The sequence below is a fragment of the Rhipicephalus microplus genome, chromosome 2, assembly GCF_043290135.1.
Source record: "Rhipicephalus microplus isolate Deutch F79 chromosome 2, USDA_Rmic, whole genome shotgun sequence".
Lineage (NCBI taxonomy): Eukaryota > Metazoa > Arthropoda > Arachnida > Ixodida > Ixodidae > Rhipicephalus > Rhipicephalus microplus.
In genome coordinates this window covers 133,774,969-133,801,481 of record NC_134701.1, presented here as the reverse complement: position 1 = coordinate 133,801,481, position 26,513 = coordinate 133,774,969, and the positions used below count along the sequence as shown (strand labels likewise).

General features: G+C 49.0%; 14 non-coding genes across 14 annotated transcripts; all 14 read left to right on the top strand.

Moving 5' to 3' along the window:
• The first annotated feature begins 659 nt into the window (after positions 1-659).
• TRNAL-CAA (transfer RNA leucine (anticodon CAA)) lies at positions 660-778 on the top strand. Its single transcript has 2 exons — positions 660-697; positions 733-778. It is a non-coding gene; the product is annotated as a tRNA-Leu (tRNA).
• Positions 779-6,476: 5,698 nt separating this feature from the next.
• On the top strand, positions 6,477-6,595 carry TRNAL-CAA (transfer RNA leucine (anticodon CAA)). The gene is made up of 2 exons: positions 6,477-6,514; positions 6,550-6,595. It is a non-coding gene; the product is annotated as a tRNA-Leu (tRNA).
• Positions 6,596-7,392: 797 nt separating this feature from the next.
• Positions 7,393-7,511, top strand: TRNAL-UAA (transfer RNA leucine (anticodon UAA)). The gene is made up of 2 exons: positions 7,393-7,430; positions 7,466-7,511. It is a non-coding gene; the product is annotated as a tRNA-Leu (tRNA).
• Positions 7,512-9,220: 1,709 nt separating this feature from the next.
• On the top strand, positions 9,221-9,339 carry TRNAL-CAA (transfer RNA leucine (anticodon CAA)). Its single transcript has 2 exons — positions 9,221-9,258; positions 9,294-9,339. It is a non-coding gene; the product is annotated as a tRNA-Leu (tRNA).
• A 249-nt stretch (positions 9,340-9,588) lies between these two features.
• TRNAL-CAA (transfer RNA leucine (anticodon CAA)) lies at positions 9,589-9,707 on the top strand. The gene is made up of 2 exons: positions 9,589-9,626; positions 9,662-9,707. It is a non-coding gene; the product is annotated as a tRNA-Leu (tRNA).
• A 1,708-nt stretch (positions 9,708-11,415) lies between these two features.
• Positions 11,416-11,534, top strand: TRNAL-CAA (transfer RNA leucine (anticodon CAA)). Its single transcript has 2 exons — positions 11,416-11,453; positions 11,489-11,534. It is a non-coding gene; the product is annotated as a tRNA-Leu (tRNA).
• Positions 11,535-11,783: 249 nt separating this feature from the next.
• TRNAL-CAA (transfer RNA leucine (anticodon CAA)) lies at positions 11,784-11,902 on the top strand. The gene is made up of 2 exons: positions 11,784-11,821; positions 11,857-11,902. It is a non-coding gene; the product is annotated as a tRNA-Leu (tRNA).
• A 3,531-nt stretch (positions 11,903-15,433) lies between these two features.
• On the top strand, positions 15,434-15,552 carry TRNAL-CAA (transfer RNA leucine (anticodon CAA)). Its single transcript has 2 exons — positions 15,434-15,471; positions 15,507-15,552. It is a non-coding gene; the product is annotated as a tRNA-Leu (tRNA).
• A 64-nt stretch (positions 15,553-15,616) lies between these two features.
• Positions 15,617-15,735, top strand: TRNAL-CAA (transfer RNA leucine (anticodon CAA)). The gene is made up of 2 exons: positions 15,617-15,654; positions 15,690-15,735. It is a non-coding gene; the product is annotated as a tRNA-Leu (tRNA).
• A 429-nt stretch (positions 15,736-16,164) lies between these two features.
• TRNAL-CAA (transfer RNA leucine (anticodon CAA)) lies at positions 16,165-16,283 on the top strand. Its single transcript has 2 exons — positions 16,165-16,202; positions 16,238-16,283. It is a non-coding gene; the product is annotated as a tRNA-Leu (tRNA).
• Positions 16,284-17,260: 977 nt separating this feature from the next.
• Positions 17,261-17,379, top strand: TRNAL-UAA (transfer RNA leucine (anticodon UAA)). The gene is made up of 2 exons: positions 17,261-17,298; positions 17,334-17,379. It is a non-coding gene; the product is annotated as a tRNA-Leu (tRNA).
• A 2,799-nt stretch (positions 17,380-20,178) lies between these two features.
• TRNAL-CAA (transfer RNA leucine (anticodon CAA)) lies at positions 20,179-20,297 on the top strand. Its single transcript has 2 exons — positions 20,179-20,216; positions 20,252-20,297. It is a non-coding gene; the product is annotated as a tRNA-Leu (tRNA).
• A 603-nt stretch (positions 20,298-20,900) lies between these two features.
• Positions 20,901-21,019, top strand: TRNAL-CAA (transfer RNA leucine (anticodon CAA)). The gene is made up of 2 exons: positions 20,901-20,938; positions 20,974-21,019. It is a non-coding gene; the product is annotated as a tRNA-Leu (tRNA).
• A 4,077-nt stretch (positions 21,020-25,096) lies between these two features.
• On the top strand, positions 25,097-25,215 carry TRNAL-CAA (transfer RNA leucine (anticodon CAA)). Its single transcript has 2 exons — positions 25,097-25,134; positions 25,170-25,215. It is a non-coding gene; the product is annotated as a tRNA-Leu (tRNA).
• The last annotated feature ends 1,298 nt before the right edge of the window (positions 25,216-26,513 follow it).

The window sequence follows — 26,513 nt, the reverse complement described above, 5'->3', positions numbered from 1 at the left end:
GAGGCTTCTGGTCAACGTATGTGTGCGTGGGTGCGAATCCCACTTCTGACAAACTTTTTTTACTTTACTACCAGAACGAAGTCAGTGTCTTCTGCTGAAGCTTATATATCGTGTCAGAACGGCCGAGTTGTCTAAGGCATCAGACTTAAGGGAAACATTGTCCGGTGATACGGGTTAAACGAGCCTTCCGGTCTACCTATGTGGGCGTGGGTTCAAATCCCACTTCTGAGAAGCTTTTTTTTACTTTACTACCAGCACAAAGTCAGTGTCTCCTTTTGCTGGGGCTGATATGTATCAGAATGGCCGAGTGGTCTAAGGCGCCAGACTCAAGGGAAACCTTGCCCAGTGATAGGGGTTGAACGAGGCTTCTGGTCCACGTATGTGAGCGTGGGTTCGAATCCCTGTTCTGACAAACTTTTTTTTACTTTACTACTAGCACGAAGTCAGTGTCTTCTTTTGCTGGGGCTGATATCTCGTATCAGAATTGCCGATTGGTCTAAGGCGCCAGACGCAAGGAAAACCTTGCCCAGTGATACGAGTTGAACGAGGCTTCTTGTCCACGTATGTGTGCGTGGGTTCGAATCCCACTTCTGTCGATTTTTTTTACTTTACTACCAGCACAAAGTCAGCGTCTTCTTTTACTGGGGCTGACATATTGTATCAGAATGGCCGCGTGGTCTAAGGCGCCAGATTCAAGGGAAACCTTGCCCAGTGATACGAGTTGAACGAGGCTTCTGGTCCACGTATGTGGGCGTGGGTTCGAATCCCACTTCTGACAAACTTTTTTTACTTTACTACCAGCACAGAGTCAGCGTCTTCTTTTGCTGAGGCTGACATATCGTATCAGAATGGCCGAGTGGTCTAAGGCGCCAGACACAAGGTAAACCTTGCGCAGTGATACGGGTTGAACGAGGCTTCTGGTCCACATATTGTTACGAGGTTGGTTGCTTCTGAGCGAGATGTATTTGCAGAGTAAAAACTACAGGCAAGAGACACAATGGCTGATTGGCCCAGTCGCGCGCCTGTCAGTCGCACCTCTTCCTTTTCTTCCTCTCCGTAGCAGGACCCCCGGGCGTTGGAGCGCCGTCTCGGCGAGAGTCCGGAGAAGTGCGACAGAAGTAGGGTTTCAAGCGCGAAACATGGACAATGTCAACTAGTGACGAACTTGGTGACGTATTGGAGTGCAATGGCGCTATCTCGTAGGTTACGTCGCTAACTTGACGTAAGACTAGGTAGGGTCCGGCGTATCGGGACAAAAGTTTTTCGGAGAGACCTACACGGCGACACGGTGACCAGAGGAGCACGTGGTCACCTGGGGCAAACGTTATATTTCGATGCCGGTGGTCGTAGCGGGCTTTTTGCATATCCTGTGACCTGGTGAGGCGAGACTGGGCAACTTGACGAGCCATGTGAGCCCGATCAATGGCTTCGCGCGCGTACTCGGAAGGAGATGGCACGAGAGGCAAGGTGGTTTCAAATGGCAATATGGGGTCGCGACCATATAAAAGATAAAAAGGCGAGAATCCCGCAGTGTCATGTCGAGAGGAGTTATATGCGAAGGTCACATAGGCCAACGTTGTATCCCAGTCTCGATGATCATCGGAGACGTACATCGAAAGCATCTCTGTGAGCGTGCGGTTGAGACGTTCAGTTAGGCCATTAGTTTGTGGGTGGTAGGCGGTAGATAGCTTATGGGCTGTAGCACACGATCGAAGGAGGTCATCGACAACTTTGGACAGGAAAGAGCGGCCGCGGTCCGTAAGCAGCTGTCGGGGTGCACCATGGTGTAAGATGACGTCATGAAGAAGAAAATCCGCGACGTCAGTGGCGCAACTGGTTGGCATGGCCTTTGTTATCGCGTAACGGGTCGCATAATCTGTGGCGACGGCAATCCATTTATTTCCTAGTGTCGTCGTCGGAAAAGGGCCAAGAAGGTCGAGTCCCACGCGATGAAATGGTTCAGAGGGGACTTCAATTGGGTGAAGATATCCAGCTGGCAGCAAAGAAGGTCTTTTCCGGCGCTGGCAGAGGTCGCAAGTGGCGACATATCGACGTACGCTGCGGTACAATCCAGGCCAGAAAAATCGACGTCGCACGCGGTCGTATGTGCGGGAAACGCCGAGGTGTCCCGCTGTTGGTGCGTCGTGAAGTTGTTGAAGTATGGCAGGCCGTAGATGACGAGGGATGACAAGCAGAAGCTCAGGGCCTTCAGTGGTGACGTTGCGGCGGTAGAGGATGCCGTCATGCAGCACGAACATACGGGATTCAGCGTCATGGCTGTCAGACTGGATGGCGTCGATGATAGTGCGCAATGACTCATCCCGTCGTTGTTCGATGCGCATATCGCTGACGTCTGTAAACGCCATTACTCTGCTCTCCAGGTCAGGCGCAACAGGATCAGGAGGATCTACCGGATATCGAGAAAGACAGTCTGCGTCCTTGTGCAAACGGCCAGACTTGTAGCTGACGCTAAACGAAAATTCCTGAAGCCTCAGAGCCCAGCGAGCCAGACGTCCAGTCGGGTCCTTCAGAGAAGTCAGCCAACAGAGGGCGTGGTGGTCCGTAACGACAGTGAAAATGCGACCATATAAATATGGCCGAAACTTGGCGACGGCCCAAACTAAAGCTAGACACTCTCTCTCGGTGATGGAATAATTCATCTCCTGGGGAGAAAGCAGGCGGCTGGCGTAAGCTATCACGCACTGTCTACCGTGGTGCCGCTGAGCGAGAACTGCGCCGATACCGTGGCCACTGGCGTCGGTGCGAACCTCTGTGGCAGCAGAAGGATTAAAGTGGGCAAGTATGGGGGGCGTAGTTAGGTAGCCGATGAGAGCGGCGAACGCTTGAGCCTGCTCAGGGCCCCATGAGAATGTGGTATCCTTCTTCAGCAAATCTGTCAGTGGCCGGGCAACGTCAGCGAAGTTTTTCACAAAACGGCGAAAGTAGGAACATAAGCCGACGAAGCTACGGACGTCGGATGTAGAACGGGGCACTGGAAAGCTACGGACGACGCGGATCTTTTCGGGATCTGGTTGGACACCATCGGCGTTTACAATATGGCCCAGAATGGCAATCTGACGGTGACCAAATTGACACTTCTTGGAATTGAGTTGTAGCCCAGCTGTTCTGAAGACTGCGAGAATTGCAGCGAGACGGGTCAGGTGGCTATCGAAAGTAGATGAAAAGACTATCACATCGTCTAGGTAACAAAGACAAGTAGACCACTTGTAACCACGCAGGAGAGAGTCCATCATTCGTTCGAATGTGGCAGGGGCGTTACATAGTCCAAAAGGCATGACCTTAAACTGGTATAAACCATCTGGTGTAATGAAGGCCGTCTTCTCGCGGTCCATTTCATCGACAGAAATCTGCCAGTAGCCGGACCGGAGATCTATAGACGAGAAGTATGTAGCCCCGTGTAGGCAGTCCAACGCGTCATCGATGCGTGGTAGCGGGTACACGTCTTTTCGTGTGATCTTGTTTAGGTGGCGATAGTCAACGCAGAAGCGCCAGGTACCATCTTTTTTCTTCACAAGGACGACAGGGGAGGCCCAAGGACTACTTGATGGTTCTATGACACCTTTGTTGAGCATTTTGTCCACTTCTGCTTGGATAACTCTACGCTCAGTGGGGGAGACACGATAGGGGCGTCGGCGAATAGGACTGGCGTCACCAGTATTTATACGGTGCTGAACAGTGGATGTTTGCCCTAGAGGTCTGTCGTCGAAAGAAAAAATGTCGGTATATGACGCGAGAAGGCGATGGATGTCATTGGCTTGCGCAGGGTTGAGGTCGGGTGCAATCATCTTCGAGAAACGATCTGGCCGAGAACAGGTGCTGTTCGCTACTGGAGACTGAAGTAAATCAATCTCGGTGGTGAGCGCTGCTATTTCGAATTCGTCAGCATTAGATACGCTGGCCAAGAACATGCCACGAGGAAGCACTTGAGGGCACAAGCTGAAATTGAGAAGTGGAAGCGAGGTACAATTGTCAGTAACAGTCACAAGCGTATGGGGAATGGCAATGTTGCGGCTCAAGAGGACGTCGGCGAGAGGAAGGAGGACATATTGACCATCGGGAACTTGGGGCTGTGCGGTCAAAACGACGAAGGTGGCTGCCTGAGCTGACAGCCGCACATCCTGAAGAGAGCACAGGCGCGGCGGGGCAGTGGGGGGGTCAGCGACTATCTGAGGCAACTCTAGCTGAAGAACGCCTGTAGCACAATCGATCAGAGCAGAATGATTCGACAAGAAGTCCAGGCCTAGGATAATGTCATAAGGGCAGTGGTCAATCACGGCTAAAATGACAGAAGTAGTGTGGTCCTTTATACGTAAGCGGGCAGTGCACAGACCGAGAACCATCGGCGTGCCGCCATCGGCCACACGGAGCATTTGTGCAGCCGCTGGTGTCAGAACTTTCTTTAAACGTGTGCGTAGGCTTGAACTCATGACCGAAATGCTTGCGCCGGTGTCGACAAGTGCTTGTACAGGTTCGCCGTCTACTTTAACGTCTATTACACTTCGTCTGGTGGGAACGGAAAGAGGATTTGCTGCGGAAGTCGTCAATGCAGCACCACCTCCGGGGGCTGCATTTCTCAGTTTTCCGAGACAACGCGGCCGGAAGCCACGGGGGACGAGAAGCGCCGTGGCTGCGGCGAACGGGACGATGGGCGACGTGTTTGCGGCGATCGAGACTGGTGCCCACGTGGTGAAGGCGAGCGGCTGTACCAAGTGTTCCGAGAATGGTCAATGGCATTGGGCTCTTCGGCAGGTGGAAAGGTGCGGGCGGTATCGTCGAAACGGGTCATATTGGTCGTTGCGCGATGTGCCGAGGACCATGTGTTGCGGCAGTAACGGGCAATATGTCCAACGCGGTGGCAGTTGAAACATATAGGGCGGTCATCTGCAGTTCGCCACTCAGCCGGGTTGCGAGTACGTGGAGAAGACCGTCGGTCGGAGAAGGGCATCACGAAAGGGCGTTCGCTGACTCTAGGCGCGGTGACATGGCACACGGAATGCACTCCGATGTTTTCAAGCTCCCGGCGCACGATGGCTTGAACAAGAGGAACAGTAACAGGAGTGGCATCGGTACTGCGCGAATAGAACGCCGAGGGCGCCATAGCTTCCAGTTCACGACGAACAATGCGTGTAAGGTCTCCCGGCGGCGATGCACGTTGTGGTGTTGACTGGTCCTCGCAAGTAGATGTTGCAGCGGTGTTTGGGAGTCGAGCGAATGTTTGTAGAATGCGGCGACTTTTCACTTGCTCGAACTGACGACACTCTTTGATGATCGCGTCTACGGTGGAACAGCCCTTGCACATCAGGAGATTGAACGCGTCGTCGGCAATCCCTTTCAGAACATGTCCCACCTTGTCACCTTCTGTCATGTCGCTTTCGGCCTTTCGGCAGAGGGCCAGCACGTCTTGAATGTAAGCGAGGTATGACTCCGTAGGGGATTGGGCACGGCAGGCCAATTCCTTTTTGGCGGCGATCTTCCGACTGGCGGTTTTGCCAAACACCTCCCGCATCTTTGCTTTGCATTGGTCCCAGCTTGTGAGTTCTTCTTCATTGTTCTCATACCACACCTTGGCCGTGCCTCTCAAATAGAACAGCACATTAGCCAACTGAAGTGTGGGATCCCATCTGTTCGGCACACTCACTCGTTCAAACATGGCCAGCCAATCGTCAACGTCGACGCCATCGGTTCCGCAGAATGTACCGGGATCCTTGAGAGGCGTGAAAACGTACGGTTGCGACGCCATGTTCGTCGGAGACGCTGACGTTGACGCGGAGGGCTGAGCATTGGCCATGGCTGGAAGGGCGATGCGACGTCCGCTGCGGAGCTCCGTTGCCTGATGGTTACCCAGCACCTCCACCAATATGTTACGAGGTTGGTTGCTTCTGAGCGAGATGTATTTGCAGAGTAAAAACTACAGGCAAGAGACACAATGGCTGATTGGCCCAGTCGCGCGCCTGTCAGTCGCACCTCTTCCTTTTCTTCCTCTCCGTAGCAATATGAGGGCGTGGGTTCGAATCCCACTTCTGACAAACTTTTTTTATTTTACTACAAGAAGAAAGTCAGTGTCTCTTTTTGCTGGGGATGAAATATCGTGTCAGAATGGCCGAGTGGTCTAAGGCTCCAGACTCAAGGGAAACCTTGCCCAGTGATACGGGTTGAACGAGGCTTCTGGTCCACGTATGTGGGCGTGGGTTCGAATCCTATTCTCACAACTTTTTTTTTACTTTACTACCAGAACAAAGCCAGTGTCTCCTTTTGCTGGGCTGAATTATTGTGTCAGAATGACCGAGTGGTCTAAGGCGCCAGACTCAAGGTAAACCTTGCGCAGTGAGACGGGTTGAATGAGGCTTCTGGTTCACGTATTATGGCGTGGGTTCGAATCCCACTTCTGACAAACTTTTTTTACTTTACTACCAGCACGAAGTCAGTGTCTTCTTTTGCTGGGGCTGATATATCGTGTCAGAATGGCCCAGTGGTCTAAGGCGCCAGACTCAAGGGAAACCTTGCCCAGTGATAGGGGTTGAACGAGGCTTCTGGTCCACGTATGTGAGCGTGGGTTCGAATCCCTCTTCTGACAAACTTTTTTTTACTTTACTACCAGCACAAAGTCAGCGTCTTCTTTTACTGGGGCTTACATATTGTATCAGAATGGCCGCGTGGTCTAAGGCGCCAGACTTAAGGGAAACATTTCCCGGTGATACGGGTTAAACGAGGCTTCTGGTTCACGTATGTGGGCGTGGGTTCGAATCCCACTTCTGACAAACTTTTTTTACTTTACTACCAGCACAAAGTCATGTTCTTCTTTTTGCTGGGGCTGATATATCGTGTCAGAATGGCCGCGTGGTCTAAGGCGCCAGATTCAAGGGAAACCTTGCCCAGTGATACGAGTTGAACGAGGCTTCTGGTCCACGTATGTGTGCGTGGGTTCGAATCCCACTTCTGACAATTTTTTTTTACTTTACTACCAGAAGAAAGTCAGTGTCTCCTTTTGCTTGGCTGAAATATCGTGTCAGAATGGCCGAGTTGTCTAAGGCGCCAGACTTGAGGGAAACCTTGCCCAGTGATACGAGTTGAACGAGGCTTCTGGTCTACCTATGTGGGCGTGGGTTCAAATCCCACTTCTGAGAAGCTTTTTTTTACTTTACTACCAGCACAAAGTCAGTGTCTCCTTTTGCTGGGGCTCAAATATCGTGTCAGAATGGCCGAGTGGTCTAAGGCGCCAGACGGAAGGGAAACCTTGCTCGGTGATGCGAGTTGAACGAGGTTTGTGGTCGACGTATGTGGGCGTGGGTTCGAATCCTATTCTGACAAACTTTTTTTTACTTTACTACCAGAACAAAGTCAGTGTCTCCTTTTGCTGGGCTGAAATATTGTGTCAGAATGGCCGAGTGGTCGAAGGCGCCAGACTTAAGGGAAACCTTGCCCAGTAATACGATTGTAACGAGGCTTCTGGTCCACGTATGTGGGCGTGGGTTCCAATCCCACTTCTGACAAACTTTTTTTTCTTTACTGCAAGCACGAAGTCAGTCTCTTCTTTTGCTGGGGCTGATATATCGTGTCAGAATGGCCGAGTGGTCTAAGGCGCCAGACTCAAGGGAAACCTTGCCCAGTGATACGGGTTGAACGAGGCTTCTAGTCCACGTATGTGGGCGTGGGTTCCAATCCTTTTCTGACAAACTTTTTTTTACTTCACTAACAGAACAAAGTCAGTGTCTCCTTTTGCTGGGGCTGATATATCGTATCAGAATGGCCGAGTGGTCTAAGGCGCCAGACTGAAGGGAAACCTTGCGCGGTGATGCGAGTTGAACGAGGCTTCTGGTCCACGTATGTGTGCGTGGGTTCGAATCTCACTTCCGTCATTTTTTTTTTACTTTACTACCAGCACAAAGTCAGTGTCTCCTTTTGCTGGGGCTGAAATATCGTGTCAGAATGGCCGAGTGGTCTAAGGCTCCAGACTCAAGGGAAACCTTGCCCAGTGATACGGGTTGAACGAGGCTTCTGGTCCACGTATGTGGGCGTGGGTTCGAACCCTATTCTCACAAACTTTTTTCTACTTTACTACCAGAAAAAGTCAGTGTCTCCTTTTGCTGGGGCTGATATATCGTGTCAGAATGGCCGAGTGGTCTAAGGCGCCAGACGCAAGGGAAACCTTGCCCAGTGATACGAGTTGAACGAGGCTTCTGGTCCACTTATGTGTGCGTGGGTTCGAATCCCACTTCTGTCAATTTTTTTACTTTACTACCAGCACAGAGTCAGCGTCTTCTTTTACTGGGGCTGACATATTGTATCAGAATGGCCGCGTGGTCTAAGGCGCAAGATTCAAGGGAAACCTTGCCCAGTGATACGAGTTGAACGAGGCTTCTGGTCCACGTATGTGGGCGTGGGTTCGAATCCCACTTCTGACAAACTTTTTTTACTTTACTACCAGCACAGAGTCAGCGTCTTCTTTTGCTGAGGCTGACATATCGTATCAGAATGGCCGAGTGGTCTAAGGCGCCAGACACAAGGTAAACCTTGCGCAGTGATACGGGTTGAACGAGGCTTCTGGTCCACGTATGTGTGCGTGGATTCGAATCCCACTTCTGACAATTTTTTTTACTTTACTACCAGAAGAAAGTCAGTGTCTCCTTTTGCTTGGCTGAAATATTGTGTCAGAATGGCCGAGTTGTCCAAGGCGCCAGACATAAGGGAAACCTTGCCCAGTGATACGAGTTGAACGAGGCTTCTGGTCTACCTATGTGGGCGTGGGTTCAAATCCCACTTCTGAGAAGCTTTTTTTTACTTTACTACCAGCACAGAGTCAGCGTCTTCTTTTGCTGAGGCTGACATATCGTATCAGAATGGCCGAGTGGTCTAAGGCGCCAGACACAAGGTAAACCTTGCGCAGTGATACGGGTTGAACGAGGCTTCTGGTCCAAATATGAGGGCGTGGGTTCGAATCCCACTTTTGACAAACTTTTTTTATTTTACTACAAGAAGAAAGTCAGTGTCTCCTTTCGCTGGGCTGAAATATTGTGTCAGAATGGCCGAGTGGTCGAAGGCACTAGACTCAATGGAAACCTTGCCCAGTGATACGGGTTGAACGAGGCTTCTGGTCAACGTATGTGGGCGTGGGTTCAAATCACACTTCTGAGAAGCTCTTTTTTTTACTTTACTACCAGCACAAAGTCAGTGTCTCTTTTTGCTGGGGCTGAAATATCGTGTCAGAATGGCCGAGTGGTCTAAGGCTCCAGACTCAAAGGAAACCTTGCCCAGTGATACGGGTTGAACGAGGCTTCTGGTCCACGTATGTGGGCGTGGGTTCCAATCCCACTTCTGACAAACTTTTTTTTCTTTACTACAAGAAGAAAGTCAGTGTCTCCTTTCGCTGGGCTGAAATATTGTGTCAGAATGGCCGAGTGGTCGAAGGCACTAGACTCAATGGAAACCTTGCCCAGTGATACGGGTTGAACGAGGCTTCTGGTCAACGTATGTGGGCGTGGGTTCAAATCACACTTCTGAGAAGCTCTTTTTTTTACTTTACTACCAGCACAAAGTCAGTGTCTCTTTTTGCTGGGGCTGAAATATCGTGTCAGAATGGCCGAGTGGTCTAAGGCTCCAGACTCAAAGGAAACCTTGCCCAGTGATACGGGTTGAACGAGGCTTCTGGTCCACGTATGTGGGCGTGGGTTCCAATCCCACTTCTGACAAACTTTTTTTTCTTTACTGCAAGCACGAAGTCAGTCTCTTCTTTTGCTGGGGCTGATATATCGTGTCAGAATGGCCGAGTGGTCTAAGGCGCCAGACTCAAGGGAAACCTTGCCCAGTGATACGGGTTGAACGAGGCTTCTAGTCCACGTATGTGGGCGTGGGTTCCAATCCTTTTCTGACAAACTTTTTTTTACTTCACTAACAGAACAAAGTCAGTGTCTCCTTTTGCTGGGGCTGATATATCGTATCAGAATGGCCGAGTGGTCTAAGGCGCCAGACTGAAGGGAAACCTTGCGCGGTGATGCGAGTTGAACGAGGCTTCTGGTCCACGTATGTGTGCGTGGGTTCGAATCTCACTTCCGTCATTTTTTTTTACTTTACTACCAGCACAAAGTCAGTGTCTCCTTTTGCTGGGGCTGAAATATCGTGTCAGAATGGCCGAGTGGTCTAAGGCTCCAGACTCAAGGGAAACCTTGCCCAGTGATACGGGTTGAACGAGGCTTCTGGTCCACGTATGTGGGCGTGGGTTCGAACCCTATTCTCACAAACTTTTTTCTACTTTACTACCAGAAAAAGTCAGTGTCTCCTTTTGCTGGGGCTGATATATCGTGTCAGAATGGCCGAGTGGTCTAAGGCGCCAGACGCAAGGGAAACCTTGCCCAGTGATACGAGTTGAACGAGGCTTCTGGTCCACTTATGTGTGCGTGGGTTCGAATCCCACTTCTGTCAATTTTTTTACTTTACTACCAGCACAGAGTCAGCGTCTTCTTTTACTGGGGCTGACATATTGTATCAGAATGGCCGCGTGGTCTAAGGCGCAAGATTCAAGGGAAACCTTGCCCAGTGATACGAGTTGAACGAGGCTTCTGGTCCACGTATGTGGGCGTGGGTTCGAATCCCACTTCTGACAAACTTTTTTTACTTTACTACCAGCACAGAGTCAGCGTCTTCTTTTGCTGAGGCTGACATATCGTATCAGAATGGCCGAGTGGTCTAAGGCGCCAGACACAAGGTAAACCTTGCGCAGTGATACGGGTTGAACGAGGCTTCTGGTCCACGTATGTGTGCGTGGATTCGAATCCCACTTCTGACAATTTTTTTTACTTTACTACCAGAAGAAAGTCAGTGTCTCCTTTTGCTTGGCTGAAATATTGTGTCAGAATGGCCGAGTTGTCCAAGGCGCCAGACATAAGGGAAACCTTGCCCAGTGATACGAGTTGAACGAGGCTTCTGGTCTACCTATGTGGGCGTGGGTTCAAATCCCACTTCTGAGAAGCTTTTTTTTACTTTACTACCAGCACAGAGTCAGCGTCTTCTTTTGCTGAGGCTGACATATCGTATCAGAATGGCCGAGTGGTCTAAGGCGCCAGACACAAGGTAAACCTTGCGCAGTGATACGGGTTGAACGAGGCTTCTGGTCCAAATATGAGGGCGTGGGTTCGAATCCCACTTTTGACAAACTTTTTTTATTTTACTACAAGAAGAAAGTCAGTGTCTCCTTTCGCTGGGCTGAAATATTGTGTCAGAATGGCCGAGTGGTCGAAGGCACTAGACTCAATGGAAACCTTGCCCAGTGATACGGGTTGAACGAGGCTTCTGGTCAACGTATGTGGGCGTGGGTTCAAATCACACTTCTGAGAAGCTCTTTTTTTTACTTTACTACCAGCACAAAGTCAGTGTCTCTTTTTGCTGGGGCTGAAATATCGTGTCAGAATGGCCGAGTGGTCTAAGGCTCCAGACTCAAAGGAAACCTTGCCCAGTGATACGGGTTGAACGAGGCTTCTGGTCCACGTATGTGGGCGTGGGTTCCAATCCCACTTCTGACAAACTTTTTTTTCTTTACTACAAGAAGAAAGTCAGTGTCTCCTTTCGCTGGGCTGAAATATTGTGTCAGAATGGCCGAGTGGTCGAAGGCACTAGACTCAATGGAAACCTTGCCCAGTGATACGGGTTGAACGAGGCTTCTGGTCAACGTATGTGGGCGTGGGTTCAAATCACACTTCTGAGAAGCTCTTTTTTTTACTTTACTACCAGCACAAAGTCAGTGTCTCTTTTTGCTGGGGCTGAAATATCGTGTCAGAATGGCCGAGTGGTCTAAGGCTCCAGACTCAAAGGAAACCTTGCCCAGTGATACGGGTTGAACGAGGCTTCTGGTCCACGTATGTGGGCGTGGGTTCCAATCCCACTTCTGACAAACTTTTTTTTCTTTACTGCAAGCACGAAGTCAGTCTCTTCTTTTGCTGGGGCTGATATATCGTGTCAGAATGGCCGAGTGGTCTAAGGCGCCAGACTCAAGGGAAACCTTGCCCAGTGATACGGGTTGAACGAGGCTTCTAGTCCACGTATGTGGGCGTGGGTTCCAATCCTTTTCTGACAAACTTTTTTTTACTTCACTAACAGAACAAAGTCAGTGTCTCCTTTTGCTGGGGCTGATATATCGCATCAGAATGGCCGAGTGGTCTAAGGCGCCAGACTGAAGGGAAACCTTGCGCGGTGATGCGAGTTGAACGAGGCTTCTGGTCCACGTATGTGTGCGTGGGTTCGAATCTCACTTCCGTCATTTTTTTTTACTTTACTACCAGCACAAAGTCAGTGTCTCCTTTTGCTGGGGCTGAAATATCGTGTCAGAATGGCCGAGTGGTCTAAGGCTCCAGACTCAAGGGAAACCTTGCCCAGTGATACGGGTTGAACGAGGCTTCTGGTCCACGTATGTGGGCGTGGGTTCGAACCCTATTCTCACAAACTTTTTTCTACTTTACTACCAGAAAAAGTCAGTGTCTCCTTTTGCTGGGGCTGATATATCGTGTCAGAATGGCCGAGTGGTCTAAGGCGCCAGACGCAAGGGAAACCTTGCCCAGTGATACGAGTTGAACGAGGCTTCTGGTCCACTTATGTGTGCGTGGGTTCGAATCCCACTTCTGTCAATTTTTTTACTTTACTACCAGCACAGAGTCAGCGTCTTCTTTTACTGGGGCTGACATATTGTATCAGAATGGCCGCGTGGTCTAAGGCGCAAGATTCAAGGGAAACCTTGCCCAGTGATACGAGTTGAACGAGGCTTCTGGTCCACGTATGTGGGCGTGGGTTCGAATCCCACTTCTGACAAACTTTTTTTACTTTACTACCAGCACAGAGTCAGCGTCTTCTTTTGCTGAGGCTGACATATCGTATCAGAATGGCCGAGTGGTCTAAGGCGCCAGACACAAGGTAAACCTTGCGCAGTGATACGGGTTGAACGAGGCTTCTGGTCCACGTATGTGTGCGTGGATTCGAATCCCACTTCTGACAATTTTTTTTACTTTACTACCAGAAGAAAGTCAGTGTCTCCTTTTGCTTGGCTGAAATATTGTGTCAGAATGGCCGAGTTGTCCAAGGCGCCAGACATAAGGGAAACCTTGCCCAGTGATACGAGTTGAACGAGGCTTCTGGTCTACCTATGTGGGCGTGGGTTCAAATCCCACTTCTGAGAAGCTTTTTTTTACTTTACTACCAGCACAGAGTCAGCGTCTTCTTTTGCTGAGGCTGACATATCGTATCAGAATGGCCGAGTGGTCTAAGGCGCCAGACACAAGGTAAACCTTGCGCAGTGATACGGGTTGAACGAGGCTTCTGGTCCAAATATGAGGGCGTGGGTTCGAATCCCACTTTTGACAAACTTTTTTTATTTTACTACAAGAAGAAAGTCAGTGTCTCCTTTCGCTGGGCTGAAATATTGTGTCAGAATGGCCGAGTGGTCGAAGGCACTAGACTCAATGGAAACCTTGCCCAGTGATACGGGTTGAACGAGGCTTCTGGTCAACGTATGTGGGCGTGGGTTCAAATCACACTTCTGAGAAGCTCTTTTTTTTACTTTACTACCAGCACAAAGTCAGTGTCTCTTTTTGCTGGGGCTGAAATATCGTGTCAGAATGGCCGAGTGGTCTAAGGCTCCAGACTCAAAGGAAACCTTGCCCAGTGATACGGGTTGAACGAGGCTTCTGGTCCACGTATGTGGGCGTGGGTTCGAATCCTATTCTCACAACTTTTTTTTTACTTTACTACCAGAACAAAGCCAGTGTCTCCTTTTGCTGGGCTGAAATATTGTGTCAGAATGACCGAGTGGTCTAAGGCGCCAGACTCAAGGTACACCTTGCACAGTGATACGGGTTAAATAAGGCTTTTGGTCCACGTATGAGGGCGTGGGTTTGAATCCTACTTCTGACAAACTTTTTTTATTTTACTACAAGAACAAAGTGAGTGTCTCCTTTTGCTGGGCTGAAATATTGTGTCAGAATGGCCGAGTGGTGGAAGGCGCTAGACTCAATGGAAACCGTGCCCAGTCATACGAGTTGAACGAGGCTTCAGGTCAACGTATGTGTGCGTGGGTGCGAATCCCTTTTAAGACAAACTTTTTTTACTTTACTACCAGAACAAAGTCAGTGTCTTCTTTTGCTGGAGCTTGTAAGTCGTGTCAGAACGGCCTAGTTGTCTAAGGCACCAGACTTAAGGGAAACATTGCCCGGTGATGCGAGTTGAACGAGGCTTCTGGTCCACGTATGTGTGCGTGGGTTCGAATCTCACTTCTGTCAATTTTTTTACTTTACTACCAGAACAGAGTAAGCGTCTTCTTTTGCTGAGGCTGACATATCGTGTCAGAATGGCCGAGAGGTCTGAGGCGCCAGACTCAAGGGAAACCTTGCGCACTGATACGGGTTGAACGAGGCTTCTGGTCCACGTATGTGGGCATGGGTTTGAATCCTACTTCTGACAAACTTTTTTTATTTTAGTGCAAGAACAAAGCCAGTGTCTCCTTTGGTTAGGACCAAAGTATCGTGTCAGAATGGCCGAGTGGTCGAAGGCGCCAGACCTTAGGGAAACCTTGCCCAGTGGTACGGGTTGAATTAGGCTTCTGGTCCACGTATGTGGGCGTGGGTTCGAATCCCACTTCTGACCAACTCTTTTTTTTATTTACTACCAGCCCAAAGTCAGTGTCTCCTTTTGCTGGGCTGAAATATTGTGTCAGAATGGCCGAGCGGTCGAAGGCGCTAGACTCAAGGGAAACCATGTCCAGTCATACGAGTTGAACGAGGCTTCTGGTCAACGTATGTGTGCGTGGGTGCGAATCCCACTTCTGACAAACTTTTTTTACTTTACTACCAGAACGAAGTCAGTGTCTTCTGCTGAAGCTTATATATCGTGTCAGAACGGCCGAGTTGTCTAAGGCATCAGACTTAAGGGAAACATTGTCCGGTGATACGGGTTAAACGAGCCTTCTGGTCTACCTATGTGGGCGTGGGTTCAAATCCCACTTCTGAGAAGCTTTTTTTTTACTTTACTACCAGCACAAAGTCAGTGTCTCCTTTTGCTGGGGCTGATATGTATCAGAATGGCCGAGTGGTCTAAGGCGCCAGACTCAAGGGAAACCTTGCCCAGTGATAGGGGTTGAACGAGGCTTCTGGTCCACGTATGAGAGCGTGGGTTCGAATCCCTGTTCTGACAAACTTTTTTTTACTTTACTACTAGCACGAAGTCAGTGTCTTCTTTTGCTGGGGCTGATAACTCGTATCAGAATTGCCGATTGGTCTAAGGCGCCAGACGCAAGGAAAACCTTGCCCAGTGATACGAGTTGAACGAGGCTTCTGGTCCACGTATGTGTGCGTGGGTTCGAATCCCACTTCTGTCGATTTTTTTTACTTTACTACCAGCACAAAGTCAGCGTCTTCTTTTACTGGGGCTGACATATTGTATCAGAATGGCCGCGTGGTCTAAGGCGCCAGATTCAAGGGAAACCTTGCCCAGTGATACAAGTTGAACGAGGCTTCTGGTCCACGTATGTGGGCGTGGGTTCGAATCCCACTTCTGACAAACTTTTTTTACTTTACTACCAGCACAGAGTCAGCGTCTTCTTTTGCTGAGGCTGACATATCGTATCAGAATGGCCGAGTGGTCTAAGGCGCCAGACACAAGGTAAACCTTGCGCAGTGATACGGGTTGAACGAGGCTTCTGGTCCACATATGAGGGCGTGGGTTCGAATCCCACTTCTGACAAACTTTTTTTATTTTACTACAAGAAGAAAGTCAGTGTCTCTTTTTGCTGGGGATGAAATATCGTGTCAGAATGGCCGAGTGGTCTAAGGCTCCAGACTCAAGGGAAACCTTGCCCAGTGATACGGGTTGAACGAGGCTTCTGGTCTACGTATGTGGGCGTGGGTTCGAATCCTATTCTCACAACTTTTTTTTTACTTTACTACCAGAACAAAGCCAGTGTCTCCTTTTGCTGGGCTGAATTATTGTGTCAGAATGACCGAGTGGTCTAAGGCGCCAGACTCAAGGTAAACCTTGCGCAGTGAGACGGGTTGAATGAGGCTTCTGGTTCACGTATTATGGCGTGGGTTCGAATCCCACTTCTGACAAACTTTTTTTACTTTACTACCAGCACGAAGTCAGTGTCTTCTTTTGCTGGGGCTGATATATCGTGTCAGAATGGCCCAGTGGTCTAAGGCGCCAGACTCAAGGGAAACCTTGCCCAGTGATAGGGGTTGAACGAGGCTTCTGGTCCACGTATGTGAGCGTGGGTTCGAATCCCTCTTCTGACAAACTTTTTTTTACTTTACTACCAGCACAAAGTCAGCGTCTTCTTTTACTGGGGCTTACATATTGTATCAGAATGGCCGCGTGGTCTAAGGCGCCAGACTTAAGGGAAACATTTCCCGGTGATACGGGTTAAACGAGGCTTCTGGTTCACGTATGTGGGCGTGGGTTCGAATCCCACTTCTGACAAACTTTTTTTACTTTACTACCAGCACAAAGTCATGTTCTTCTTTTTGCTGGGGCTGATATATCGTGTCAGAATGGCCGAGTGGTCTAAGGCGCCAGACGCAAGGGAAACGTTGCCCAGTGATACGAGTTGAACGAGGCTTCTGGTCCACGTATGTGTGCGTGGGTTCGAATCCCACTTCTGTCAATTTTTTTACTTTACTACCAGCACAGAGTCAGCGTCTTCTTTTACTGGGGCTGACATTTTGTATCAGAATGGCCGCGTGGTCTAAGGCGCCAGATTCAAGGGAAACCTTGCCCAGTGATACGAGTTGAACGAGGCTTCTGGTCCACGTATGTGTGCGTGGGTTCGAATCCCACTTCTGCCAATTTTTTTTACTTTACTACCAGAAGAAAGTCAGTGTCTCCTTTTGCTTGGCTGAACTATCGTGTCAGAATGGCCGAGTTGTCCAAGGCGCCAGACATAAGAGAAACCTTGCCCAGTGATACGAGTTGAACGAGGCTTCTGGTCTACCTATGTGGGCGTGGGTTCAAATCCCACTTCTGAGAAGCTTTTTTTTACTTTACTACCAGCACAAAGTCAGTGTCTCCTTTTGCTGGGGCTCAAATATCGTGTCAGAATGGCCGAGTGGTCTAAGGCGCCAGACGGAAGGGAAACCTTGCTCGGTGATGCGAGTTGAACGAGGTTTGTGGTCGACGTATGTGGGCGTGGGTTCGAATCCTATTCTGACAAACTTTTTTTTACTTTACTACCAGAACAAAGTCAGTGTCTCCTTTTGCTGGGCTGAAATATTGTGTCAGAATGGCCGAGTGGTCGAAGGCGCCAGACTTAAGGGAAACTTTGCCCAGTGATACGATTGTAACGAGGCTTCTGGTCCACGTATGTGGGCGTGGGTTCCAATCCCACTTCTGACAAACTTTTTTTACTTTACTGCAAGCACGAAGTCAGTCTCTTCTTTTGCTGGGGCTGATATATCGTGTCAGAATGGCCGAGTGGTCTAAGGCGCCAGACTCAAGGGAAACCTTGCCCAGTGATACGGGTTGAACGAGGCTTCTGGTCCACGTATGTGGGCGTGGGGTCCAATCCTTTTCTGACAAACTTTTTTTTACTTTTTTTACTTCACTAACAGAACAAAGTCAGTGTCTCCTTTTGGTGGGGCTGATATATCGTATCAGAATGGCCGAGTGGTCTAAGGCGCCAGACTGAAGGGAAACCTTGCGCGGTGATGCGAGTTGAACGAGGCTTCTGGTCCACGTATGTGTGCGTCGGTTCGAATCTCACTTCCGTCAATTTTTTTTACTTTACTACCAGCACAAAGTCAGTGTCTCCTTTTGCTGGGGCTGAAATATCGTGTCAGAATGGCCGAGTGGTCTAAGGCTCCAGACTCAAGGGAAACCTTGCCTAGTGATACGGGTTGAACGAGGCTTCTGGTCCACGTATGTGGGCGTGGGTTCGAACCCTATTCTCACAAACTTTTTTCTACTTTACTACCAGAAAAAGTCAGTGTCTCCTTTTTGCTGGGCTGAAATGTTGTGTCAGAATGGCCGAGTGGTCGAAGGCGCCCGACTTAAGGGAAACCGTGCCCAGTGTTACGAGTGTAACGAGGCTTCTGGTCCAAGTATGTGTGCGTGGGTTCGATTCTCACTTCCGTCAATTTTTTTACTTTACTGCCAGCACAGAGTCAGCGTCTTCTTTTACTGGGGCTGACATATTGTATCAGAATGGCCGCGTGGTCTAAGGCGCTAGATTCAAGGGAAACCTTTCCCGGTGATACGAGTTGAACGAGGCTTCTGGTCAACGTATGTGTGCGTGGGTTCGAATCCCACTTCTGACAAGTTTTTTTACTTTACTACCAGAAGAAAGTCAGTGTCTCCTTTTGCTGGGCTGAAATATCGTGTCAGAATGGCTGAGTTGTCCAAGGCGCCAGACATAAGGGAAACCTTGCCCAGGGATACGGGTTGAACGAGGCTTCTGGTCTACCTATGTGGGCGTGGGTTCGAATCCCACTTCTGACAAACTTTTTTTACTTTAATACCAGCACAGAGTCAGCGTCTTCTTTTGCTGAGGCTGACATATCGTATAAGAATGGCCGAGTGGTCTAAGGCGCCAGACACAAGGTAAACCTTGCGCAGTTTTACGGGTTGAACGAGGCTTCTGGTCCACATATGAGGGCGTGGGTTCGAATCCCACTTTTGACAAACTTTTTTTATTTTACTACAAGAAGAAAATCAGTGTCTCCTTTCGCTGGGCTGAAATATCGTGTCAGAATGGCCAAGTGGTCGAAGGCGCTAGACTCAATGGAAACCTTGCCCAGTGATACGGGTTGAACGAGGCTTCTGGTCCACGTAGGTGGGCGTGGGTTCGAATCCTATTCTCACAACTTTTTTTTACTTTACTACCAAAACAAAGCCAGTGTCTCCTTTTGCTGGGCTGAAATATTGTGTCAGATTGACCGAGCGGTCAAAGGCGCTAGACTCAAGGGAAACCATGTCCAGTCATACGAGTTGAACGAGGCTTCTGGTCAACGTATGTGTGCGTGGGTGCGAATCCCACTTCTGACAAACTTTTTTTACTTTACTACCAGAACGAAGTCAGTGTCTTCTTCTGCTGAAGCTTATATATCGTGTCAGAACGGCCGAGTTGTCTAAGGCATCAGACTTAAGGGAAACATTGCCCGGTGATACCAGTTAAACGGGCCTTCTGGTCCACGTATGTGGGCGTGGGTTCGAATCCCACTTCTGACAATCTTGTTTTTTACTTTACTACGAGCATAAAGTAAGTTTTTTTTGCTGGGGCTGATATATCGTATCAGAATGGCCGAGTGGTCTAAGGCGCCAGACGCAAGGAAATGCTTGCCCAGTGATACGAGTTGAACGAGGCTTCTGGTCCACGTATGTGTGCGTGGGTTCGAATCCCACTTCTGACAATTTTTTTTACTTTACTGCCAGAAGAAAGTCAGTGTCTCCTTTTGCCTGGCTGAAATATCTTGTCAGAATGGCCGAGTTGTCCAAGGCGCCAGACGGAAGGGAAACCTTGCTCGGTGATGCGAGTTGAACGAGGTTTGTGGTCGACGTATGTGGGCGTGGGTTCGAATCCTATTCTGACAAACTTTTTTTACTTTACTACCAGAACAAAGTCAGTGTCTCCTTTTGCTGGGCTGAAATATTGTGTCAGAATGGCCGAGTGGTCTAAGGTGCCAGACTCAAGAGAAACCTTGCCCAGTGATACGGGTTGAACGAGGCTTCTGGTCCACGTATGTGGGCGTGGGTTCGAATCCTTTTCTGACAAACTTTTTTTACTTCACTAACAGAACAAAGTCAGTGTCTCTTTTTGCTGGGGCTGATATATCGTATCAGAATGACCGAGTGGTCTAAGGCGCCAGACTGAAGGAAAACCTTGCGCGGTGATGCGAGTTGAACGAGGCTTCTGGTCCACGTATGTGTGCGTGGTTTCGAATCCAACTTCTGACAATTTTTTTTACTTTACTACCAGAAGAAAGTCAGTGTCTCCTTTTGCTGGGCTGATTTATTGTGTCAGAATAGCCGAGTTGTCCAAGGCGCCAGACATAAGGGAAACCTTGCCCAGGGATACGGGTTGAACGAGGCTTCTGGTCTACCTATGGGGGCGTGGGTTCAAATCCCACTTCTGAGAAGCTTTTTTTTACTTTACTACCAGCACAAAGTCAGTGTCTCCTTTTGCTGGGGCTGAAATGTATCAGAATGGCCAAGTGGTCTAAGGCGCCAGACTCAAGGGAAACCTTGCCCAGTGATATGGGTTGAACGAGGCTTCAGGTCCACGTATGTGGGCGTGGGTTCGAATCCCACTTTTGACAAACTTTTTTTACTTTACTACCAGCACAGAGTCAGCGTCTTCTTTTGCTGAGGCTGACATATCGTATCAGAATGGCCGAGTGGTCTAAGGCGCCAGACACAAGGTAAACCTTGCGCAGTGATACGGGCTGAACGAGGCTTCTGGTCCAAATATGAGGGCGTGGGTTCGAATCCCACTTTTGACAAACTTTTATTTTAATACAAGAAGAAAGTCAGTGTCTCCTTTCGCTGGGCTGAAATATTGTGTCAGAATGGCCGCGTGGTCTAAGGCGCTAGATTCAAGGGAAACCTTTCCCAGTGATACGAGTTGAACGAGGCTTCTGGTCCACGTATGTGTGCGTGGGTTCGAATCCCACTTCTGACAATTTTTTTACTTTACTACCAGAAGAAAGTCAGTGTCTCCTTTTGCTGGGCTGAAATATCGTGTCAGAATGGCCGAGTTGTCCAAGGCGCCAGACATAAGGGAAACCTTGCCCAGGGATACGGGTTGAACGAGGCTTCTGGTCTACCTATGTGGGCGTAGGTTCAAATCCCACTTCTGAGAAGCTTTTTTTACTTTACTACCAGCACAAAGTCAGTGTCTCCTTTTGCTGGGGCTGATATGTATCAGAATGGCCAAGTGGTCTAAGGCGCCAGACTCAAGGGAAACCTTGCCCAGTGATACGGGTTGAACGAGGCTTCTGGTCCACTTATGTGGGCGTGGGTTCGAATCCCACTTTTGACAAACTTTTTTTACTTTACTACCAGCACAGAGTCAGCGTCTTGTTTTGCTGAGGCTGACATATCGTATCAGAATGGCCGAGTGGTCTAAGGCGCCAGACACAAGGTAAACCTTGCACAGTGATACGGGTTGAACGAGGCTTCTGGTCCAAATATGAGGGCGTCGGTTCGAATCCCACTTTTGACAAACTTTTTTTATTTTACTACAAGAAGAAAGTCAGTGTCTCCTTTTGCTGGGCTGAAATATTGTGTCAGAATGGCCGAGTGGTGGAAGGCGCTAGACTCAATGGAAACCGTGCCCAGTCATACGAGTTGAACGAGGCTTCAGGTCAACGTATGTGTGCGTGGGTGCGAATCCCACTTAAGACAAACTTTTTTTACTTTACTACCAGAACAAAGTCAGTGTCTTCTTTTGCTGGAGCTTATAAATTGTGTCAGAACGGCCGAGTTGTCTAAGGCACCAGACCTAAGGGAAACATTGCCCGGTGATGCGAGTTGAACGAGGCTTCTGGTCCACGTATGTGTGCGTGGGTTCGAATCTCACTTCTGTCAATTTTTTTACTTTACTACCAGAACAGAGTAAGCGTCTTCTTTTGCTGAGGCTGACATATCGTATCAGAATGGCCGAGAGGTGTAAGGCGCCAGACTCAAGGGAAACCTTGCGCAGTGATACGGGTTGAACGAGGCTTCTGGTCCACGTATGTGGGCGTGGGTTTGAATCGTACTTCTGACAAACTTTTTTTATTTTAGTGCAAGAACAAAGCCAGTGTCTCCTTTGGTTAGGACCAAAGTATCGTGTCAGAATGGCCGAGTGGTCGAAGGCGCCAGACCTTAGGGAAACCTTGCCCAGTGGTACGGGTGGAATTAGGCTTCTGGTCCACGTATGTGGGCGTGGGTTCGAATCCCACTTCTGCCAAACTCTTTTTTTTATTTACTACCAGCCCAAAGTCAGTGTCTCCTTTTGCTGGGCTGAAATATTGAGTCAGAATGGCCGAGCGGTCGAAGGCGCTAGACTCAAGGGAAACCATGTCCAGTCATACGAGTTGAACGAGGCTTCTGGTCAACGTATGTGTGCGTGGGTGCGAATCCCACTTCTGACAAACTTTTTTTACTTTACTACCAGAACGAAGTCAGTGTCTTCTTCTGCTGAAGCTTATATATCGTGTCAGAACCGTCGAGTTGTCTAAGGCATCAGACTTAAGGGAAACATTGACCGGTGATACGGGTTAAACGAGCCTTCTGGTCTACCTATGTGGGCGTGGGTTCAAATCCCACTTCTGAGAAGCTTTTTTTTACTTTACTACCAGCACAAAGTCAGTGTCTCCTTTTGCTGGGGCTGATATGTATCAGAATGGCCAAGTGGTCTAAGGCGCCATACTCAAGGGAAACCTTGCCCAGTGATACGGGTTGAACGAGGCTTCTGGTCCACGTATGTGGGCATGGGTTCGAATCCCACTCCTGACAAACTTTTTTTACTTTACTACCAGCACAGAGTCAGCGTCTTCTTTTGCTGAGGCTGACATATCGTATCAGAATGGCCGAGTGGTCTAAGGCGCCAGACACAAGGTAAACCTTGCGCAGTGATACGAGTTGAACGAGGCTTCTGGTCCACATATGAGGGCGTGGGTTCGAATTCCACTTTTGACAAACTTTTTTTATTTTACTACAAGAAGAAAGTCAGTGTCTCCTTTTGCTGGGCTGAAATATTGTGTCAGAATGGCCGAGTGGTCGAAGGCGCTAGACTCAATGGAAACCTTGCCCAGTGATACGGGTTGAACGAGGCTTCTGGTCTACGTATGTGGGCATGGGTTCAAATCCCACTTCTGAGAAGCTCTTTTTTTACTTTACTACCAGCACAAAGTCAGTGTCTCTTTTTGCTGGGGCTGAAATATCGTGTCAGAATGGCCGAGTGGTCTAAGGCTCCAGACTCAAGGGAAACCTTGCCCAGTGATACGGGTTGAACGAGGCTTCTGGTCCACGTATGTGGGCGTGGGTTCGAATCCTATTCTCACAACTTTTTTTTTACTTTACTACCAGAACAAAGCCAGTGTCTCCTTTTGCTGGGCTGATATATTGTGTCAGAATGACCGAGTGGTCTAAGGCGCCAGACTCAAGGTAAACCTTGCGCAGTGATGCGGGTTGAATGAGGCTTCTGGTCCACGTATGACGGCGTGGGTTTGAATCCTACTTCTGACAAACTTTTTTTATTTTACTACAAGAACAAAGTCAGTGTCTCCTTTTGCTGGGGCTGATATATCGTATCAGAATGGCCGAGTGGTCTAAGGCGCCAGACTGAAGGGAAACCTTGCGCGGTGATGCGAGTTGAACGAGGCTTCTGGTCCACGTATGTGTGCGTGGGTTCGAATCCCACTTCTGTCAATTTTTTTTTTACTTTACTACCAGCACAAAGTCAGCGTCTTCTTTTACTGGGGCTGACATATTGTATCAGAATGGCCGCGTGGTCTAAGGCACCAGACTTAAGGGAAACATTTCCCGGTGATACTTGTTATACGAGGCTTCTGGTTCACGTATGTGGGCATGGGTTCGAATCCCACTTCTGACAAACTTTTTTTACTTTACTACCAGCACGAAGTCAGTGTCTTCTTTTGCTGGGGCTGATATATCGTGTCAGAATGGCCGAGTGGTCTAAGGCGCCAGACGCAAGGGAAACCTTGCCCAGTGATACGAGTTAACGAGGCTTCTGGTCCACGTATGTGTGCGTGGGTTCAAATCCCACTTCTGTCAATTTTTTTTTACTTTACTACCAGCACAGAGTCAGCGTCTTCTTTTACTGGGGCTGACATATTGTATCAGAATGGCCGCGTGGTCTAAGGCGCCAGATTCAAGGGAAACCTTGCCCAGTGATACGAGTTGAACGAGGCTTCTGGTCCACGTATGTGTGTGTGGGTTCGAATCCCACTTCTGACAAACTTTTTTTTACTTTACTGCAAGTACGAAGTCAGTCTCTTCTTTTGCTGGGGCTGATATATCGTGTCAGAATGGCCGAGTGGTCTAAGGCGCCAGACTCAGGGGAAACCTTGCCCAGTGATACGGGTTGAACGAGGCTTCTGGTCCACGTATGTGGGCGTGGGTTCCAATCCTTTTCTGACAAACTTTTTTTACTTCACTAACAGAACAAAGTCAGTGTCTCCTTTTGCTGGGGCTGATATATCGTATCAGAATGGCCGAGTGGTCTAAGGCGCCAGACTGAAGGGAAACCTTGCGCGGTGATGCGAGTTGAACAAGGCTTCTGGTCCACGTATGTGTGCGTGGGTTCGAATCTCACTTCCGTCAATTTTTTTACTTTACTACCAGCACAAAGTCAGTGTCTCCTTTTGCTGGGGCTGAAATATCGTGTCAGAATGGCCGAGTGGTCTAAGGCTCCAGACTCAAGGGAAACCTTGCCCAGTGATACGGGTTGAACGAGGCTTCTGGTCCACGGATGTGGGCGTGGGTTCGAACCCTATTCTCACGAACTTTTTTCTACTTCACTACCAGAAAAAGTCAGTGTCTCCTTTTGCTGAGCTGAATTGTTGTGTCAGAATGGCCGAGTGGTCAAAGGCGCCCGACTTAAGGGAAGCCGTGCCCAGTGATACGAGTGTAACGAGGCTTCTGGTCCAAGTATGTGTGCGTGGGTTCGATTCTCACTTCCGTCAATTTTTTTTACTTTCCTGCAGCACAGAGTCAGCGTCTTCTTTTACTGGGGCTGACATATTGTATCAGAATGGCCGCGTGGTCTAAGGCGCTAGATTCAAGGCAAACCTTTCCCAGTGATTCGAGTCGAACGAGGCTTCTGGTCCACGTATGTGTGCGTGGGTTCGAATCCCACTTCTGACAATTTTTTTTTACTTTACTACCAGAGGAAAGTCAGTGTCTCCTTTTGCTGGGCTGAAATATCGTGTCAGAAAGGCCGAGTTTTCCAAGGCGCCAGACATAAGGGAAACCTTGCCCTGGGATTCCTGTTGAACGAGGCTTCTGGTTTACCTATGTGGGCGTGGGTTCAAATCCCACTTCTGAGAAGCTTTTTTTTACTTTACTACCAGCACAAAGTCAGCGTCTCCTTTTGCTGGGGCTGATATGTATCAGAATGGCCAAGTGGTCTAAGGCGCCAGACTCAAGGGAAACCTTGCTCAGTGATACGGGTTGAACGAGGCTTCTGGTGCACGTATGTGGGCGTGGGTTCGAATCCCACTTCTGACAAACTCTTTTTTTATTTACTACCAGCCCAAAGTCAGTGTCTCCTTTTGCTGGGCTGAAATATTGCGTCAGAATGGCCGAGCGGTCGAAGGCGCTAGACTCAAGGGAAACCATGTCCAGTCATACGAGTTGAACGAGGCTTCTGGTCAACGTATGTGTGCGTGGGTGCGAATCCCACTTCTGACAAACTTTTTTTACTTTACTACCAGAACGAAGTCAGTGTCTTCTTCTGCTGAAGCTTATATATCGTGTCAGAACGGCCAAGTTGTCTAAGGCATCAGACTTAAGGGAAACATTGACCGGTGATACGGGTTAAACGAGCCTTCTGGTCTTCCTATGTGGGCGTGGGTTCAAATCCCACTACTGAGAAGCTTTTTTTTACTTTACTACCAGCACAAAGTCAGTGTCTCCTTTTGCTGGGGCTGATATATATCAGAATGGCCAAGTGGTCTAAGGCGCCATACTCAAGGGAAACCTTGCCCAGTGATACGGGTTGAACGAGGCTTCTGGTTCACGTATGTGGGCGTGGGTTCGAATCCCACTCCTGACAAACTTTTTTTACTTTACTACCAGCACAGAGTCAGCGTCTTCTTTTGCTGAGGCTGACATATCGTATAAGAATGGCCGAATGGTCTAAGGCGCCAGACACAAGGTAAACCTTGCGCAGTGATACGAGTTGAACGAGGCTTCTGGTCCACATATGAGGGCGTGGGTTCGAATCCCACTTTTGACAAACTTTTTTTATTTTACTACAAGAAGAAAGTCAGTGTCTCCTTTTGCTGGGCTGAAATATTGTGTCAGAATGGCCGAGTGGTCAAAGGCGCTAGACTCAATGGAAACCTTGCCCAGTGATACGGGTTGAACGAGGCTTCTGGTCTACGTATGTGGGCATGGGTTCAAATCCCACTTCTGAGAAGCTCTTTTTTTTACTTTACTACCAGCACAAAGTCAGTGTCTCTTTTTGCTGGGGCTGAAATATCGTGTCAGAATGGCCGAGTGGTCTAAGGCTCCAGACTCAAGGGAAACCTTGCCCAGTGATACGGGTTGAACGAGGCTTCTGGTCCACGTATGTGGGCGTGGGTTCGAATCCTATTCTCACAACTTTTTTTTTACTTTACTACCAGAACAAAGCCAGTGTCTCCTTTTGCTGGGCTGAAATATTGTGTCAGAATGACCGAGTGGTCTAAGGCGCCAGACTCAAGGTAAACCTTGCGCAGTGATGCGGGTTGAATGAGGCTTCTGGTCTACGTATGACGGCGTGGGTTTGAATCCTACTTCTGACAAACTTTTTTTATTTTACT